The 20,857-nt window shown below is 38.2% G+C and overlaps 2 long non-coding RNA genes across 2 annotated transcripts; both read left to right on the top strand.

Moving 5' to 3' along the window:
* Positions 1-5,781: 5,781 nt before the first annotated feature.
* LOC118556888 lies at positions 5,782-6,539 on the top strand. The gene is made up of 3 exons (XR_004927452.1): positions 5,782-5,966; positions 6,048-6,149; positions 6,392-6,539. It is a non-coding gene; the product is annotated as an uncharacterized LOC118556888 (long non-coding RNA).
* Positions 6,540-14,680: 8,141 nt separating this feature from the next.
* Positions 14,681-15,446, top strand: LOC110367810. The gene is made up of 3 exons (XR_002427729.2): positions 14,681-14,885; positions 14,968-15,072; positions 15,217-15,446. It is a non-coding gene; the product is annotated as an uncharacterized LOC110367810 (long non-coding RNA).
* The last annotated feature ends 5,411 nt before the right edge of the window (positions 15,447-20,857 follow it).

Genomic DNA, 20,857 nt, shown 5'->3' with positions numbered 1-20,857 from the left:
TCTTTCGCAACCAAACTTCCTTCAGTTGTAAAGATTTGACTGATACCAGACGTGGTGCTGACAGATAATGAGTCAGATTTTCTGTTTTTCACAGGATCAAGCAGGTTCGTCACTATAAAATCTCTGAAAAATCCTTTCAAGAAATTAAATGGTAACCTAATTATTTAAAAGATGCTTGCAGTCCTTACATGATCTGAAGTAAAGTTTTTCTGATTTTTGCTGAGTAATCATGTCATAGTCCTCATCAGACGCAAATAATCAATCCTGATGCCCCAGAATGACTCTGTTGTGCCCAGGAAACATTCAAGATACATCACAGAGACTAATGCAGCTTGCCCACCTTTAAACAAAGTCTTGGCTTGCATATAGGGATCAAATCTGCCCATGTTTATTGTTGATTTAAAGGTATAGCAGATGATTTTTCCTACCTGTTCTTTTGCTCTTTGGGGGGTACTGTGTGAAACCATCTTCCAATAAACAAGCTGATCTTATATTTTTCTTCAGATGCCTTCCTCTTCTTCTCATAAACTTGTACACAGTTTGCTACTTGCGACTCTCAGCCATTTTTAAAGTATATGGGGAGAGCAGTGGAGCTACAATGAGCGGCTAAAACTGAAGCTCACTAGATACATTAGCACTAAAAGTGTGCATGTGCAGCAAGAGAAAATTAGCAAGGAACATGCACATACATTGATGTTAGGTGAGCACGTCAAAATGATTTGCAAGTGGGACAACCAATAGATAAGTTGATCCGCCTAGAAATCAAAGAAGACCGTCCACCACACCTTTAAGTAAACTAAAGCCAGAGCAAAATGCATCCAGTGACACTGGATGAAGACTGGAAAGTGGTTCCACTTTACATCAAGAATAGCTCAATGAGAAAAGCTTTAAATGATTCCTGGTAATGTGCTTAAATGTTTTAAAAATTAAGTTGTAGGGTGGAATTTTAAAGTAGCTGTAAACTAAATTTCACAATTTCACTGAACAAACCAATCCAAAAACTGTCATGGTGCAGCTTTGTCTGCTGCACCATGCACATATTCAGGGCACTTTTCACCCTCCATACACTCCAGTCTCCTCTTCACCTCAGCAATCATCTTCTTCTTCTTCTTGATTTTTTTTATTGGCGGTTGGCAAAAAACGTTTAGGTGAGCATTACCGCCACCAACTGGTATGGAGTGTGGACCGCATGACAAAAAAAAAAAAAAAAAAAAAAAAAACTATATCCTATTATACAACCCACTCTGTTTCAAAAAAATCAAATATGACCTGGTATCCTCTGCTTCCTGATTCCTTTCGCAATAAATCAACAATATCAAGTTTAATTTTCATGTTACTAAGTCAGCAATCATCTACACCTGCCAGTCACTAATCAAGCCAGGACTCAATCCACCTGTCAGCTTCACTATTTAAACCTCCCTCAGTTTGCCCTTCCCTGTCGGCTCGTCTGTTTACCGCTGCTCCTGGCTGCGTGGATTTCCTTTGCCTCAGACCTGCAAGTATTCACTCTGATGTTTTGCTGTTAATCCGGTCCTTCAAGTATTCACCCTGATGTCCTGCTGTTGCTCTGTACTGCAAGTATTCACCTGCCGAACTGCCAGTTCCTGCCATCACCATCCTCCTGCTCCAGCCCGGTACAGACTGTTGGTTTATCCATCCTCCACTATCCACCACCTTCAATAAACTCTCTAAACCAGGGGTGTCAAACTCATTTTGGTTGAGGGGCCGCATTCAGCTTAATCTGATCTCAGGAGGGCCACACGCGTTAACTCATTGCAAGATTAAATAGAACTAATAAATGTGGACTTGTTGTTGATTTTTATATTAAGTTAATTTCACTTTTACACAATATATTATGAATAACCTCAGCGTTTTTAAGAAAAGTGTGTGCAATTTCAACAATACTTTTACTCAGTTAAACATTTACTTGTGCATTATGCATAAGAACTGATCACAGTGATTATACAATGTTGAAAAACATTTATTCACATTTTTTGGAACTTAAAAACACTGTCCTGCATGACAAAATACATCAAACCGATAAAAATTAAGAAATGATTTGAATTTTTCCACACCTGAAGCTTAATCTGCTAATTAAAACACAGCGCCCCTCGTGGACAATATAGGAACTGCATATTTTCAATTAAACGAAGTACATGTTTTTTTTTCAATAATTGTTTTATCATTCTCTTCCTTTTATCTTGTCCACTTGTGAAAGTCAAATCTGATGAGCTCTTTGTGGTATCTTATTGCCACATTGCCAGACAGGACACTGGAGAGAAATTTTTTTTATTTTTTTGTAATGATAATGCATTTAGCCACAGGGCCGGACTAAATTGTTCGGCGGGCCGGATCCGGCCCGCGGGCCGTATGTTTGACACCCCTGCTCTAAACTAAGCTCTGCTTGTGTGTGGTTGTGTTCGGGTTCACATAAATCATGACAAAAACAGAAACAAAGACAGTTCAAACCACAAAAAAAAAAAAAAAACTCAAAAATTATTAGGATGTGACCTGTATGTTTTATATGCCTTACTTGTCATGTATTCCCTGTACTTAACAAAATGAATGTACTGTTTTTCTTGTCTGAGCACAATGTTTCATAACTCAGTTCTAGTTAAACAGGTTAAAATCCTTCCTTACACCTACTACAGTTCCAGAAAACCGGCAGGTTGAGCATTGAGGCTTAACGTATGCTGCAACAGATCAACTGTCAGTCTGTTATGTTTCTTTCACAACCAAGAAAAATGTTCAATAGCTGCCTGTGGCTTCAATAAGAGGAGTGGTGTTCTAGTGGTTAGAGAGCACAACACTAGTGTCCTAGAGAGGCTGCAAGGTTCTGGGTTCCAATCCCACAGACTTCCACTCTGAATCCTTAAACAAGACCATTAGCCTAAACATGCAGCTCCCTAACATATGTTGCAATAGGGCTGCACAGTGGTGCAGTGGGTAGCACTGTAGCCTTTCAGCAAGAAGGTCCTGGGTTTGAGTCTGACCCTGCATGTTCTCCCTGTGCATGCGTGGGTTCTCTCCGGGTACTCCTGCTTCCTCCCATAGTCCAAAAAAATAACTGTTATGTTAATTGGCCTCTCTAAATTCTCCTTAGGTGTGAGTGTGTGTGTGAATGGTTGTTTGTCCTGCTTGTCTCTGTGTTGGCCTGAGATGGACTGGTGGACCCCGCCTCTCCCCCATTGACAGCTGGAGATTGGCACCAGCAACCCCTCGCGATCCCAATAGGGTTAAAACCTGATCCCTGCGTGATCCCAGGGAAGATGGATGGATATGTTGCAATGACAAATAAATATGATTATTAATAGTTCTTTTCTTATTTTTTTCATTGTCAATTCCTGAGCAAATCCTGGTTTAGTTTAATAGCAGAAATATGTTTAACGTCTACCAGAAATAAAAAGTTTTAAAAAGGGGCTAAACCATCTATAGCATATTTATTAAAGTAACAAACATATTTTTTTGCCATACTGTTAACCCTAAAATATATTTTCACCTGACAGATTAAATTTTGAGTAAATGTATTAAACTGAGAAATGTGTTTCTGATAAAAAGATAACAAAACAACATGAAAGCAGTTTACCCAACAGCTTTCATCTCAACTTACCTATTCCCAAAGTGACTTTATTTCATCTAAAGTTTTGATCTAGATTTAATAAAACTAAACACAGCTCATTTAGTATTGACACACTGACTTTTGTAATCATTTAACATTTTTACAAAACAACTCTGAACATATTTGGACTAATTAAGAGAGGTGTCAATATTTTGCCTTACTCTAAGATTTACAATAGAAATGCTGGAAGTCACACCTTAGCTTTTTTCTGGAAATGGTTCAACAGAAACAACACAACTGACTGCTTTATGAAATTATGTTATTAGGCAACAATAACTATCCTGTTTGTATTTGTGAGTAGAGAAACTACATTTGCCCATAGTGGCAGTGTGTGATTCTTAAAATATAACCGAGATTAAACACTGTTAATACTGCTGTTTTTATCTAGTTTCACAGTTTATATTTTTGATATTTTGTTTGTTTGCTTCTTTTTTGGATATTGGAGTCTGCTATAAGGATGGTTGTCCAAATCATTACCACGCTCCTGCCAGAACTTGGCATCAGTCCTATCTTCACATGTTAATAACTTAATGCCGATCCTCCTCTTTCTGTTGAACTCTGTGTTTTTCTCATGCAGGAATTCAAAGACATGTAACAGACATAAACATAGCAACACAAAACTGCTATTAGGCAATGACAAATGTTCAACGGTTATTCTTTAGCAAAACAAATGCAATTACAAGAACGAGAAAAATAAGCTTCTTTTGACAGTCCCCTTTATTTGAGGCATTTCTAAGCTTGAAAATCTTTAGATTTTAATATAAAAATCAAAACTGAGAAGCACAAATACAAATAATGTCCATTGGACTGGCAGCCTGCTTAGGGTGTGCCCCGCCTTTTGCCCATTAGCACTGGAGACAGCAACAAACCCCCTCCACTTCCCTTCTTACTGTCACCACATGCATTTCTCATTTTTCTTACATGTACATAAGAAGGATCAGATGCTGAAGCTCTTGTTTCTGTGCTTCTGTGTGTTTAATCAGAAAGTAACTTAGGAAGATGCCACATAACTTACTTCAGTGATGGATATACCACTACTGCTATAGAGTTATGAAACCTAATTGATTATTGTGACGTCACGATGAAAACTTAGCTGCAGCAAAAAGTAATAAATTGTAGAATATAAAGTAATATAAAGTACAATATAAATCTAAATGGTTAAAAGCTGTAACTTTTGGGTCTAATGTGCTAATGTAACTTGAGATGTTTTGTTCAGATGGTCCTAGTGCTTAAATTATTAAAGCACAACATGTCAGAAATGAGCACAAACTGATAGAAAAACAAAACAGATGCAGTCTGTTCACAATAAACTTGTACACATGAATACACCTAAAACACCCACATTATTAAGTAAAAAGTTACCAAACTTTAGTTTTCACTCTGAAATAAAACTCAAACTCAAACTTAAGTATAGCTAACATCACATTTTACATGCGCCATAGCAAAACCTTCAGTACAGTGTACACCTTACTTAGCAGTTTTTAGTTACTGTTATTCTAATTAACTAAACAGTGACTAAATAACTGCGCTCCATTCAATTTCAGGGAACAAGGTCGACCCTTTCTTTGAGACTAAGATTAGATTAAGACTAAATAATTATCAAGGTCTGCAAGCCAAGGTGTATTACTGGACTGAAGGTTTTTCACTGCTAGAGGACATCAAACATTTTGAAACATTTGTTATTTTAACATTTATTTCTATTAGCAACAATGCACAGATCAACATTTTTGGATTTCAAAGTCGAAGTCGTATAATTCAGAGTTAAAAACTAGTGAAGTAGAAACAAGTGAGGGAGTTGCTGACATAAACTGGTTTTAAAAGGTGGACACTGTGGTATTTGAGATCTCTTATAACACTGTCACTATCTTTTAGTTGTTAATAGCAGAAGCAGAACTGAATAAAACTTTAACACCAATTAGTCATTTATTAAACCGTCATCTGCTTCCCTTTTAATTGTGTATGTTCATTTTCTCTCTATTTCAACCCCAAGTAAAAGTTATTTTCCTTTCTCTGCCTTGTGACAGGATCTGTCTTTGTAGATAATAGCTGACAGTCACTCAGTCAACACCTTTCTTGAAAAATTCTTGAAGACATTGAAGTAAGACATTACCCATAAATCTGGAGGTGTTTCCACACTGAGCTCCACCCATCATCAGGAACCACCTTCCTGTTCTCTCTCAGAGCACCTACAGTATAAATATGCTTGAAAACCAACTCATGTTAAACTTTTGAGCCTGATACCAGCAGATACTTTACTTTACTAGAAGTAGCAAACAGAAAAAGGATGGCTGGAGGATGGTCAGCCCCAAAGACAGCGGATGAAGAAGTTTGCATGCTTACTAAATGGGTGAGCATTATTTATTCTTTGTCCAAATGTTGCCTTGCAAACTTTCCGTTCTGACATCTTTTTTCACTGATTGTCACACAGATGTGGAACATTTCAGAATCAAAAACAGGCAGAAAATACAAGGAATTCAATGCAGTTGAATACCGGTCACAGGTTGTGGCAGGGTATAACTATCTCATCAAGGTAATGAAGATGTATTTTATATTTTGACATATTATTTAATAGTAATGAATGTGATTGTGTTTGTATTTGCTTAATTCAAGTCACCTATGTTTGTGCTGCATTTTTATTGAACGAGGTAATTCAATCAGGATAAAAAAAAACTTTAGTTAGCAAGTTTGTGGGTACAAGAGCAGCTTAAATATTTTTTTTAAACATGATTTCATCTTCTTGTGGACTGAAGTGACAGTTTTTTCCCCCTGCAGGTTCAGGTTGGAGAAAATGATTACATCCATCTGATGATCTTCCAAAGCCCTCTGCTGGGGGACACATTTACAACACAATTTCTAGGAGCCAATGGTGGCTACAAACAAGACGATCATCTTGATCCATTCAAAACATCTAGCTAAAGTGAAAACAAATCCTGTTTCAGTCTCCTCCAGATTAATGCTTTAAAGAATTTTTTTTTTGTATTATCAGCCAGCTTAATCCAACTATGTTCAGTTCCCAGATGGACTGTGTTAAATCTCTGTAGCGCTGGAATCTGTAACAGAAATGTTAAATGTCATAAATCACATCAATAAACATGAATTAAGGATTACGCTTGTTTCTGATTTTTGAAAAAAACCTAAGTATGCAACCTTCATGTTGCGTTGCCATTTTGAAAACTAGTTAAACAAGTTCAGGGCTAAATGTCATAGAAGAGGAAGGGTTCTTCTTGAGAACCGTCCAACCCATTTGACTGGCAACAGAGAGGCATGACTTTTATAACAACCCAGACCCAGCTTTCAACACTTGCAGGCCGCATGCCTTTGTGGATAAAAAAAGTTATTTCTACGCTGGACCTGGACTATTAACCACAGGAACCTGTTTGAGATTGAGGGCTAATCATATTTATAAGATTGAATTTATACGACTATGACTAACCAAATAAGCAAAATAAATCTTTGCAGTACTGTATAATAGGCTAAAGCTTGATTGATGCAAAAAAAAAACAAAACAATGCATAAATAAGTTTTGGGAGCAATCCAGACTTTTATGACTTTATTGTCATCATTTCCACAACAAAATTGATTGCGGCCATTGCAGATTAAAGAAATTAAATTGTTGGCTAAGGAGGAGTATATTTCCACTCATTCAAAGATTCTTTATTGTCACGGCGTGTTACCGTGGTGAAATTTCTTTTTGGCCACTCCAGCAAGAAGACAAAAAAAAAAAAAAACGATGAACAAAGGTTACAGTCCCCCCCCCCCCCAGGTATAGCTTTCATAAGGTAAAATTGTTTTTAAAAAGATGATTTTTAAAGTTTGTATGAACTGGTTGTTCTTCATAAGTCACAGATAACAAATAATGAGGTAATAACGTGCTTTTGTGCAGTGATTTGAGGCTTCATTTACAGAGATGTGCATTTAGATATTATAACATAATAGTCTACAAATAGGCAATAACATTAATGTGATGATGGGCTAGTAAAAGTGGGGTGATCAGGGGGCTATTGCCCTTACAGCTCTTGGAAAGAAGCTGTTTATAAGTTTATTTGTTTATGATTTAATGCTTCTGAAGCATTTACCTGATGGGAGAGGGGCAAAGAGCACAATGCCTGGGTGGGTGGGATCAGTGGAGATGTGTCTGGCCCTTCTTTGGACTCGTATTGCATAAATTGAGTCCAAATCGTTTAGACGGTATCCCACAATACCCTGCGCTGTTCTCACCACCCGTGCTAGGTCCTTCTTCTTCTGGACTGTGCAGCTCCCATATCACACAGTTACGCTGATACATAACACACACTATTGTAGCTCTACATAAGTTCTTTAGTGGGAAGTCCAGATCTCTTTGGTTTTCTAAGGAAGAAGAGCCGTTGTTAGGCCTTCTTCACCAGGTGGGAGGTGTTCACAGTCCAGGAGAGGTCGGACGAGATGTGAATTCCCAGGAACCTAACTCTGTCCACAAGCTCCACCACCTCCCCCTATATGCACAGAGGAACGTTGCCATGAACCGGAGACAGACGACCCAGTATTCAGCCAGACAAGCAGGAGGTATGATTAAAGAAGGTCAAAAACCGGGTAATCAAAAAAGAGCCGGATAATCCAGAACAGAATCCAAGTGCAGAGTCGGGATACAGATCCAAGTTCGGTACACAACCAGGCAGGGTAAGACAGACAGGGATCAGGCAAGCTCAGAAAATCCAAAAACAGAACCAGGTCAGGCAAAACAGGCAGGCAGTCAGATAAGGCAGGAAAAACAGGTTCAGGGGTCAGGCTGGCTCAGAATCAGGAGACAATCGGGTTTGCATCGACAGGTCAATCAGAAAAGAGAACGCTGGAACAAAACTCACCATGGGTTTGTAAATGATCTGGCAGATTTTAGCAGGATGAAGTGGGTTTAAAAAAGGAGGTGAACAGGTGAACAGAGCAGAGTGCTAATTACCAGTGACAGGTGGAAATAATCAAAGGGAGATGGAGATTGAAGTGAACCGAACTGATTGGTTAGTGACTGGAGGTTGACAGGTGAGCAGATCTGACTGGCTGGTGACTGGTGATCAGGGAGAGACAGAATGAGTGGTGAAGAGAGCTGGCAGATTGCTGGGAGGAGACAGAACTGAACAGGTAACAGAGATGTGAGCTGATCAAAATGAAGCAAAGAACAAGCATAAACCAAAACAAAACCCAAATCGTGACAGAGCGTTTTCAGTCCTCCTGGACCTCCTGTAATCTATTATTACCTCCTTGGTCTTACTGGTGTTCAGGATCAGGTTGTTCCTGGAGCATCACTGTGTGAGATTGCTGACCTCATCCCTGTAGTGGGATTCATTGTTGGAGATGAGACCCACTACAGGGGTGTTGTTTGCAAACCTCTCTACTTTGTTTGTGGGGTGGATAGCAGAAATATCCTGGGTGAAAAGGGTGAAGAGAGCAGGTGTAAGATAGCCTGGCCAAAGTGGCTAAAGAAGGCAGTAGGCAGATGATGTCCAGTGTAGCAGGTGGTTTATTTACAACAAAAACAGTGAAAGAATATAATAACTGAACTTAAAACAACCAAAATTAACATCAAGTGCACTCAGCTACATTGACCTGAATCTCTCCTCCCTCCTGAACATCTCAAATTTCTCTGCTTAAATGCCTTAATTTTCTGGCAGACAAAATGGCCTCCAAATGGACTCTTCCATAAACAGGTACCCCTAAAAACAGTTTCCACTTGAACTCACTAATGTTGCTTTCGATGTACTTTAACAACATCTTTTTGAATATGGCTATAATTGTCAATGATGTCTTGTTGGCATGCGATTCTGGTACTGTCTTGGTTCTGCTTGATCTAACTGCTGCCTTCGACTCTGTTGACCACAATATCTTAATATCACATCGAAATAATTTAGTAGGCATTCAGCACACTGCTCTGTACTGGTTTAGATCCTACCTGGCTGATTGATCTTTCGCTGTCAGCATTTCAAACACAGATTCATCTTGCGCTCCTGTGGGGTCCCACAGGGCTCAATTTTAGGACCTCTACTCTCTTCTTTATACTTATTGTCTTTAGGCTCCATTCTCAGGAGATATGGAATTCCTTTCAATTTCTATGCTGACGATTGTCAGCTCTATCTGCCCCTGAAGCACGGTGACGGCTTCTCAGTGAAGGCCCTACTGGACTGTCTGGAAAATATTAAAGCTTGGCTAGCCATGGACTTTCTAACTTTTGAGGTAAACTGAGGTAACATGTTTGGACCAAGTCACTCCTGTGACCCAAGCACTGTTGATTTGGGACCCTAACAGCACATTTTATACCAAGTGTCACTGATTTTGGTTTTAAGTTTGACTGATTTTAAATTAGATGGTAAAATGAGAGCAATTGTTAGATAATCTTTTTATCACTTAAGGCATCTGGCAAAATTAAAATTCTTTCTGTCAAGAAAACTCCTTGAAACCATAATCCATGCTTTTATATCATCCCGCCTGGATTACTGTAATGGACTCTATGTTGGAGTGAATCAGCCTTTGCTTTCTCGTCTACAGTTGGTTCAAAACGCTGCTGCATGTCTTTTAACAGGCGCTCCAAAAACAGCGCCTATTCTGGTCCCACTCCATTGGCTCATTTTTGTTTTTAGGTGCTTGAATGACCTTGCCCCGTCGTACCTCTCTAAACTTCTTCATCCTTACTCGCCCTCTTGGACCCTCAGGTCAGCTAAACTGCATCTGTTGGAGGCATCGAGGTCTAAGAGGAAGCTCAGAAGGAGCCGGGCCTTTTCTATTGTTAGTCCTCAATTATGGAAGAAACTGCCCCTGTACATAAGAGAGGCTCCTTCACTGCCCAGCTTTAAAACTCGCCTTAAAACCCACCATTGTTCTTTAGCTTTTACCACTTTCATTTTAAATTGTTTTTATTGTTTCTTTCAAGTATTTGTAATGCATTATCTTTTTGTCATAGTTTTTAATGGATGTGTTTTAGCTTGTAGCAATGTGCAGCACTTTGTTTCAGTTACTGGTTGTTTTTAAGTACTTTATAAACAAAGATGGAATGCTATGGTACAGTGCCTAATACTTAAGCTATTGGGGGAAAGAACACAACAGAAAAAACTGGTCTAACATAAAATGTTTTGTTTTGTACTGAATAATTGTTTTCCATCTTTATGCTGCCTTTCTGTTATGATAAATTACCATCACCGATATAAGGCTATATATAAGTATTTTTAAACAATGTAAGAACTTTACATATTAAAATCATTACTATTACTATATACTAGCCATCTTAAAGACTAACATCAATCAATTAAATAACCAGTGAATTTAAGTTAACAGTTGGCAATCGAAATGTTACGTAAAAAATTGTGTATGTGGTTTTGCAGAATAAACTGGACACAGTTGTGAGAAATTGGGATGATAACCGGATTCGACCAGGTGGAAATGGGCAAGACTTGTTTTATGGAAAACTATTTTTGATGTATGTTTCTGTAACGTTTCTGAGCTGTATCTTGCACAAGATTACTGGCATACAGTAGATTACGACAAACTTGTTCTGCAAGAGGATGTCAGTCTGTGGAAATCTGACCTTTCCTGTGATGCTGACCTGCATGAGCTTTGTTTGTTGGTGATGGAGGAAAACAACATGGTACTTGCTCATAAGGCTCCAAAGGCAATAGGACTTTACAGAGACCTAAGATCTTTGATAAGGGAACACCTGTTGCTGCCTGATTATAGACCTGCTGAGGATAGATGCTCATTAACAGAACTGTTTTAAACATGTTTTTACTAAGGCACTGTCCATGGTCCTGCTTATCATAATGATATCTTGAGCAATGAGGATTTGCAAAAAGTATGTTATTCAGTTAAAAACCTTCATCATCAATATTAGCCATGCTGTAATATATGTAGCAGTAAGTTATCACTCCATTGTCATTTTTAACTGAATTCCCTGAGTTTTTTAATTGTCATTTGCAAAAGGAAATTATCAAGTTAGTAAGAATTTGTTTTATTGAGAAAATTTGAACAAATTTTTCAGGACATGATGCTATTGTTCCATACCTGACAAACAAGGGCAGTTGATGTAATTGGCTTAGAAATAACATCAATATTTTAATTAGCTTACATGTAGTTTGAGACGAAATGTGTAACTTGTAATATGTTCTAAACAGAAAATAGTTTATACTGCCAATATTCATTCTTACTTTCTTGAATATCTTTTTAAATACAGCACAATAATTACTACTTTAAGGATACATTCCATTGTTTCTATTTTTTGATAATGCTGAATAAAGTGGCTTTCTTGAAAAAAAAACAGCTTGATAATTGCATTTTACAAAACATAAAACTTTCAGTATCACAAAAGTTTTGATGTAATAAGAAATTAAAGTTTTTCCTCTCTACAGCGGATGTGTTCAGCACTATACAGTATTATCTATTGACTGATTTAAACATAGCAGAATAAAATTGGAATCTTCTCTTCTATCAAGGTCTAACCAAATTATTCCTTTAGGACATGTCCATCACACACACTCCACTTTTTAATACTGAGCAAAATTATGATTTAAATTCTGCATAGTTGCTGAAGTAACATGGTAGTTCCAATGAGCAACTACAGGTGTGTGCCAGGGGCACCTTAAAAAAATCAGACATGTTTAAAATGTGCCCTTAATGGTTTTAGCCAGGAACAAGTCAGCCCTGGAAGAAAAGCCCAAACTCATTCTCATATCTTTCTCTTATAAATCTCAAGAGTTGACTGGAAGTGATTGTTTTGGCATTTGATATGCATCCAGGGAACTGAATACACTTGGTGATATTTCTTACTCTGGGTTTCAGACCATCCAAAATCTTGTTTAGTCACACAGAATTCCCAGAAAACACAACACTTTCACATGTTTCCATTGGATTATAAGAAAGCAATGTCCTAATGCTTAAAGCATATATATATATATATATATATATATATATATATATATATATATATATATATATTATGCCATTACACTATGGCTGAATAGTGTTAATTTTTAACAATGTGTGACATGAAAAAAAAAAAAAAAGAGTGTTTCACATCCACAGCCACCAAGGATCCGCCTTCAGAACCCAGACCACCCCCCAGACAAAAGTTCAGAGCACTTCTGACCAGACTCTCTGACGACCACTTTTTTCCTGGAGCCCTCGAGGAGAGGGGGGGGGGGGGGGGGTGGGGGGGGGGGGGGCTGCCACCCAGTCTTCACGTTCTTGAGACAAAAATGTTTCTTACTCTCTCAACGTTTTGGAGAAGAAGTCAAAATTCTGTCTTTTGGGTGTTAAAGCTATACCCAGTTGGCTAATAATTGTGTCAGGGAGTAAAGATCGCAACAGAGACAAAATCATACTAACCTAAAAAATACTTATTGGATACAAAGTGCAGCAGTGACTCCTGCTGGCAATAAGCTCACTGCAGCAGCTTATTAACTGCCACAGCAGACAAGTTAATATATTTACTATCAAGTTAAACAACTCAGAAGTCGTATTAAACAGGCATTACAAACTAAAATGACTATTAATAAAGCACAGTGCAGCATGCTAATAATGCCAGACGAAATATCAACATTTCTACACATCATAAGACAAAACTACTTTAATAATGTACTTTTTTCAGATGTGTTGCATGAGACTGTACAGCTCTGCCTATCAAGTTTGTTGCAGGAGAACAGCAAAATGTGCTAAAACACGGGCTGTTTTTAACAAGTCATTAACAAGGAGTTATTGATTACAATAGATGCGACAATAAGTCCAATTGCTGTGGTTCTAATTATGCATTATCCACATTTGCCCCCTTTAGTTGTTTTCCTACTATTGTGCCATATTTTCATAATGTAGTTTATTCTAATCAAACAGCTGACCAGTTATTTATATTTCAGATCCGCAAGAGAATATGACAACATTGTTGATGCTGTCACTGAAGCTGCAACGCTGGTATGTTTCAGTTAAGATCAAATACACTGATATCAGTTTCATTTCATTTATCTCAAATCCACGTTGCATTGATCTTGATATAAAATTTAATGTCATTTTAGAATAATAATAAGTCTCAATTATTCTCAAATGACAGAAATTAGTCTCAAATTACACTTTTTATCTAGATTTTAATAAACTGAGATAAAATACTGTATATGCCAAAGTTTTATGGTCATATTGTGGTTTTCCATAATTCAGTCATGAGTCATTATTGTTTAAACACCTCTTAGATAAAGGAGGAGGTTTAACATCCGATTTTCCAGATGTAAAGATTAGATTGACAGTTCCTCTAAGTCAGAACCTTTGTTTAACAGACAAACCGTATTCAAGGCAAAACTCGCAGAACTGACAAATGTGAGTTGCAATTAGAGATTACTTTAGCTAACAAAATCAAACCAAATCTCCTATCAGTTCCTTACCAGCCACTTTATTAAATGTGAGAATATACTGGGAAAATCTAATAGGCAAAAAGCAAAGCCAATTCTTTGTTAACTATTAATTGAAGTAGAAAAGTGAACATTTCTGTATGTGTCTCTTAAAAGAAACAATAAATGCTAGCATACCTTCTGTCATCTGAAACCAGCCAGCTCATTCTCCTCTTACATGCTGCACGAACAAAAGCTTTTTATTCTCACTACTGCAAAATTTCCCCTTCTTTAAATCCTTTTTTACATATGGTTGTGTATTGAAATCCCTGCACATCAGAAGTTTCTTGAACACACTTTCAAATTTTCATAAATTCCCTTTCCGTCACATTCTGATTCTTTGTTTGAAAGAAACTGAACAGAAGCACCCAGTAAAGCGGCTGATGTATAAGCCTGAATGTTTCTCCAACGTTGGTAGACTGACTTGTCATTTGACACTGAGACTCCAGCAGATGTTTTAGGCATTAATTTAATTAATGTGCTCTGATATTGGCTACTTTATAAGCTCTTCTTTTAACTGAATCTTTGTGAAATGGACACTAAAGCTGCTTCAAAGTTAAAATAGCCCTACAAGAGGTGACTTTTTATAGCTAAGAATTTGATAAGTATTTCCAACAGTATTAGCATCAAATGCAGTTAGGTGAGTGCTGTCAACTCAAAGCTCCACCCATCATGCAGAAGAACCACCTACCTGCCCGTAACCACAGCACCTATGGTATATATAAAGGTTTGACATCGAACAGATGTAAAGCATTTGGCAGCAACAGCAGAGACTTTGTTCACTGGTAAAATCAGCAGACGTCCTCAGAATGGCTCATACAGTGGGAAATTGGTCACCACCAAGGCCTGCTACTGCAGAAGCTCAGGAGATTTGCACTGAGGTAAGATTCAGTTAATCTTCATTCTCTATATGGGAACTTCCTTTTGTGCCATGAAGCCTTATTTTAGCTCATCTATACACAGGTACAGCGTGGAGTTGAAGAAAAGACAAAGAGGACCTATAAGGAATTTTTTGCGACTGAATACAGGGGTAATGACAGTGCATTTCCATGGACCATGCTCATCAAGGTGAAAAAATATTGATTTTATTCCTGATCAGGTTCACTTCAAACAGATTAAAGATGTGAGCGTAGACGGAAGAATGTTGAATTGTTGTCATTTCTGAAATAATTTTTATTATAAATTTTAGTGTAATTTCTGTTCTTCCTGCAGGTTCAGGTGGAAGAAGGGCAATACCTTCATTTGCTGATTTACCTCATGTATGTGGGCTTACGGTTCCCCTGGAAGATCACACTTAGGGGGGTACAAGAGCACCACAAAAAACATGATCCTCTTGAGCCATTTACGCCAAACCTCTAATTTAAAGTGGGTTTCAACTTGTAATAGGATCTGGTACAAAAAAACAAGAACAGTTTTATATCCTGAGATTAAACTACAACAATTTTCATTTACAATACTGTTATAGTGTGTGTTTGATTGCCAAAACATACATTTGTGTTCCTTCTGTTAAATGCCCAATAAATGCTTTCATCTTTTTATGTTGTTGTGGTGGTTTCTGCCTCAGAGTCTTAACAAAACTCTTAGAAACACTGAACCGTCAGGAGCTGAATGTTACCATTTGTGAAAGGTAACCCAACAAATTACCTTTCACAAGATCACAGAACTTCTAGATTTCCTCAGTGGCAGGCCTTGCATCTGACCGTTCTTATATCAGGACAACCATTCTGATGATGACTTCTGTTGTCTGAAATGTTTGAAATCCGTTGGATGTCAGTTGAGTTTTGAACATATTTGTACTCTACTAGAAGAGCTTCACATGATTCCTTGTATTGTTCTTAATGTTTTAAAATTTTGGTTGTGGGGTAGAACTAGTAGAAGTAGCTGTAAACTATATTTCAATGAACAAACAAATCCAAAGACAGAACAGTTCAAAGTGTTTTCCGCTGTCCACCTTAAACCACAAAAAGAAAACTTCAAGGTTATAAGACTGTAATCTTTGCATTTTATATGCCTTATTCGCTTTGCATTTCCTGTACTTAACAAAACAAATGTACCGTTTCTCTCGTCTAAACACAATGTTTCATCACCCAGTTCTAGTTAAACAGGTTAAAATCCTCCTTTATAGCTGCTACAGTTCCAGAGAAACGGCAGGTTGGGCATTAATGAGACTGAGGCTTGACGTTTGTATGGACAGATTACGTGTCAGTCATTTTTCTTTCACAACCAAGAAAAACGTTTAATAGCTCCCCGTGGCTTCATTAGGAGAAGTGGTGGTCTAGTGGTTAAAGGGCAGGGCACCTGGAGAGGCTCCAATGTTCTGGGTTTGAATCCTACAGACGGCCTCTCTGGGTCCTTGAGCAAGATCATTAGCTCCAGAATCCTCCCTGGGCGCTGCACAGTGGCAGCCCACTGCTCCCTAAGGGATTAGCTGAAGAGAATGAATTTCATTGGAATATAGTATGTTGCAATGACAAATAAAGATAATTATTGCTTTTTTTTACTGTCACTTGAGCAGCAGTTGCTGAAAAAACTCTGCTTAGTTTGTGATACTACCAGAATGATCCTGAAGGAAATGTGTTTCAGTGTTATTAAATTTAAGGTTTCAAAAAGAGCATAAACCATCACTTTTCTATTCGATATATATTGAAGTAAAGTAAAAAAAATAAATTGTCACAATATTACCCCCAAAATATACTTTCACCTGATATATTTGAATTTATAGTAACTATATTCAACTGAGAAATGTGTTTCTGATAGAAAGAGAAGCATGTCTAAAAGATAAAGATAGCAATGAGAAAGCAGTTTACCAAACAGATTTTATCTGAACCTTCCTACCATCCCAGAGTTACTATTTGATATTCATTTTTTATTTACTTTACACAAAACTGAATGCATACCGTTCTGTGTTGACACACTCTTAATATTGTTAGCATTCAACACTTTCATAACAAAATTCTGACGAATAGCCGAGGCGTTAATATTTTGTCTCAGTCTAAGATGTACGAGAGAAAAACTGGAGGTCACACCTTTGCTTTTCTCTAGAAATGTTTTAACAGAAACAGCACAACTGACTTCTTTCATGAATGAACGTTATTAGGCAACCATAACAGTCCTGTATGTCTTCATAAGAAGAGAAACTGGTTGAATGATATTAGGCAATAACAACTGTTTAAAATTGATTTTGTAGAAAAATTGGCTAACTTACCTGGGGCAGTACCCCTGGATTGGCAGACTGGGGTGGTGGTCCCCCTATTAAAAAAGGGGGACTGGAGGGTGTGTTCCAACTACAGAGAAATCGCACTCTTAAGCCTCCCTGGTAAGGTCTATTCAGGGGTTCTGGAAAGGAGGGTCCGTCGGATAGTCGAATCTCGGATTCAGGAAGAGCAGTGTGGTTTTCGTCCTGGCCGTGGAACACTGGATCAGCTCTATACCCTCAGCAGGATTCTGGAGGAGGCATGGGAGTTTGCCCAACCAGTCTACATGTGCTTTGTGGATCTGGAGAAGGCATTCGACCGTGTCCCCCGAGGGATCCTGTGGGGGGTACTCCGGGAGTATGGAGTACCGGACCCTTTAATAAGGGCTGTCAGGTCTCTGTATGACCGTGTCAGAGTCTGGTCCGCATTGCCGGCAGTAAGTCGGACTCGTTTCCGGTGAGAGTTGGACTCCGCCAAGGCTGCCCTTTGTCAACGATTCTGTTCATAACTTTTATGGACAGAATTTCTAGACACAGCCAAGGTGTTGAGGGGATCTGTTTTGGTGGCCTTAGGATTGCGTCTCTGCTATTCGCGGATGACGTGGTCCTTTTGGCTTCATCGGGGCGTGATCTACAGCTCTCACTGGAGCGGTTCACAGCCGAGTGTAAAGCAGCCGGGATGACCATCAGCTCCTCCAAATCTGAGAACATTGTCCAGGGGCGGATCCAGGATTTTTCAAAATGGGGTGCACATCTAAGGGTCATGTCAAGACAATGTGAGGCTAAATGACCAAAGAATGCCATCTTTACTCTTTCACACTACCCTAATTATTCATCTAAGGGTTTTTGAATTGATAATAATTTTAATGGATGAACATAAGTGGAATTAGCATGATTACATTATTGTAATTGAAAAAGGATTTTTGAGCCAAAATCTCTCAGTTTTTACAGCCTGCACATGCTTAAAAAGTAGTCTGGGAAAAAAATCATCTATATCAACAATTAATCAAACAAAGATTTTCTTTATTTCCGGGAAGGATATTTATTTAGTAAAATGAAATAAAAAGACCCAAGGACTTAGAACAGTTTGGTATGGTTCAAGTGATAAAGGAGTTTTGAATATATTTTAACAAGATAAACTATGTTGAGAAAAAAAACTTTAAAGTAAGTTAAACCAATGAATATGTATGGTGAAGTTAAGCCATAAGCCTATAATAGAACAGTAAGACTTGACAAAGAATATTGTTCTCTTCTACAACACCTTCAACTTTATGATGACGATGATAATGGGTTTATGAATGTCAACCTTCTGGGATGCTTCGGGGCAAATGTGTCTATGATTTTGTTGATGTCTAAATCAATGTCCTTGTGGACATACATAAGTAGCGAAGCCATAAACCTTTCTTGTCCCATAGTCGACCATTGCAAAGTTTTTACTGCTTTAAGGCTCGAGTTAGCCCCTTCCACAGAAGCACTCGTAAATGGTATAACTGACAGAAGGTGAAGAATCATAGAAATGTTTGGGTAGCACTTCATATTTGTTATCCTTAGAATTTCCGGGAGAGATCTGGGTTTTTCCACTGATGATGACCACTTTGTGTGCCACAACTTCACTTCCTGCTTGAATGTTAATCCTGATGGTAGATCATCTTTATGTGATGCAAAGATCTCTTTCTCATTGTCATCGTTCAGCATATGCAAGTCGCTTGGAAATAGTTTTAATCGCATTGTAATAACGCAAGACCTGAGCTGTGAGCAATTCAAATTCATGCTCGGACCGGCTGAAGAAACAAATCCCATTTTTTCAGGAGGGGCAACACTTTAAAAAAAAAAAAAAAAAAAAAAAGCATTTTATATGCTACAGGCTGAACAGTGGCTCTGTGACAACTCCTACAGTACTAATAAAAGAAACTCTCAATAAAATCTCAATAAACAAACAAAAAGTAATAGTGTTTTCAGCGTTAACAAATTATGCAGGGTTCCACGCAATTAGGCTTCTTTTGAACACATTGAGCTGGAACAAAAATATCTTAAGGGCAGGTTATAAAAATTTGGGAAGCTTTTCACATTTGCTGGGCTTTTAGAAAAAAATACTAACAACATATTTATCAAAATAGTTGTCTATGTCTGGAAGAAAACTAAAACCCTTTTTAATAAAATGCAATCAAATTGAACTTATTTTGCTGGTCAATTTTTTTTTAAATGAGTTGAATCTGACATCATTAATGAATAATGGTTATAATGAATAATATTAATTGGTATAACAAAACAAGAAAAGAATATTGGTTAATCAACTGTCACTATGAAATTGTATTGGTCAATGTAAATCCCCCAAGAGGGGTTGAGTTCTACTGATCAACTTAAAACTATTTCATGGCTGTGTGAAAGAGAAATGTTTGATTGAGCTATACTCTGTAAGAGAAATGAAGTTTATACTAAGGTAGATTTATTACTCATGTTGGGAAGTTATTGATAATTTTTTTTTTTCCCGGTTGATATATCATGATTGTTAAAGTGATCTTGTGTGTTATTATATGGTTGATTGGTTGTACATTTTGTGTACATTGTGGCATGTTCTCATATGTTTACATAGCTCTCAACTCTCACGCATTGACCATGTGACACACGCATTTCACTGACTTCACACGCTCACACGCAACACATGACATTTCACACGCAAACATGGAATTTCTCACGCATAAAAATCACAAAGCCCCTCTGGGCTGCGGACGACAAAACTCCGCCTTCTGCTGAGCTGTTTCGGCTTCTTTCACAGCTTGTGGCCATCAGTAATTCCTGCTGCAGTTCTTTTTAACAGAGCAGCAGGAAGAGTGATCGGAGTTATGAATAATTTTAGTCTTAACAGTGGTGAAAGTGAGCCGGTAAGGTCCTGTACCGCGTACACAGGAGGGGAGGGGGCGGAGGGAGAGCTGCTGCAAGATGACCGGTCCATTACCAGTCATGGCAGTACGCAGGATCATAAAACAGTTCTGCTAACCAGATGCAGTTTAAAACGCCACTTAGTCTGTTTATAAGTTTTGTTTTTACTAATTCTGCATTTTTTAACTACATGCACCGTATTTCTGTGCCTCAGCTCTTGCTCCCCCCCCTCCTTTCCCTCGGACCAGGTGCTTTTATCACCATTCACCATTCAAAACGTGAATCACTACGTTTAATGTCCTCACATCGGTAGCAACGTGTGCCAGTTAAAGTCAATAGGAGAGTTAGTAGCTGTGTTTCATACTCTTGTAGAACCAGTGCCGCTTCGGTGGGCTGCTGCCTTGCGCTTTAATTCAAGTGCGCACTTTTAAGGGTCATTTTAAAGAACTTGAAACATTAGGCCTTCATCTCAGATCTGTCAGTACCCCTGTTCCCTTTATAGGAGCCCTTTACAGTATTTAGTTATGCATTTCTCCCACTGTTTATCCCTCGCACGCAGTGCACGGGGCTAAAATCCGCCCACCTCACCGCCTAGAGCGCACTAACGACAGCAATAGAGATTTGACTTGTCAGCGAGGCGACTGACTGAGAAACCTGTCGCTGTGAAAGGTGATGATAATGGTTATAAACTGTAACAGTCTAGAAGTGCATTGAGCTGAAAAGAGGGAGACATCAGCAGCTGGATCGTGCGTAAAGACGCAGCGGGAACCTCTGTGTGCT

This window comes from Fundulus heteroclitus, chromosome 21 (assembly GCF_011125445.2).
Source record: "Fundulus heteroclitus isolate FHET01 chromosome 21, MU-UCD_Fhet_4.1, whole genome shotgun sequence".
Taxonomy (NCBI): Eukaryota; Metazoa; Chordata; class Actinopteri; order Cyprinodontiformes; family Fundulidae; genus Fundulus; species Fundulus heteroclitus.
Note: the sequence above shows the minus strand (reverse complement) of the source record. Positions and strands in the feature narration are given on the sequence as shown.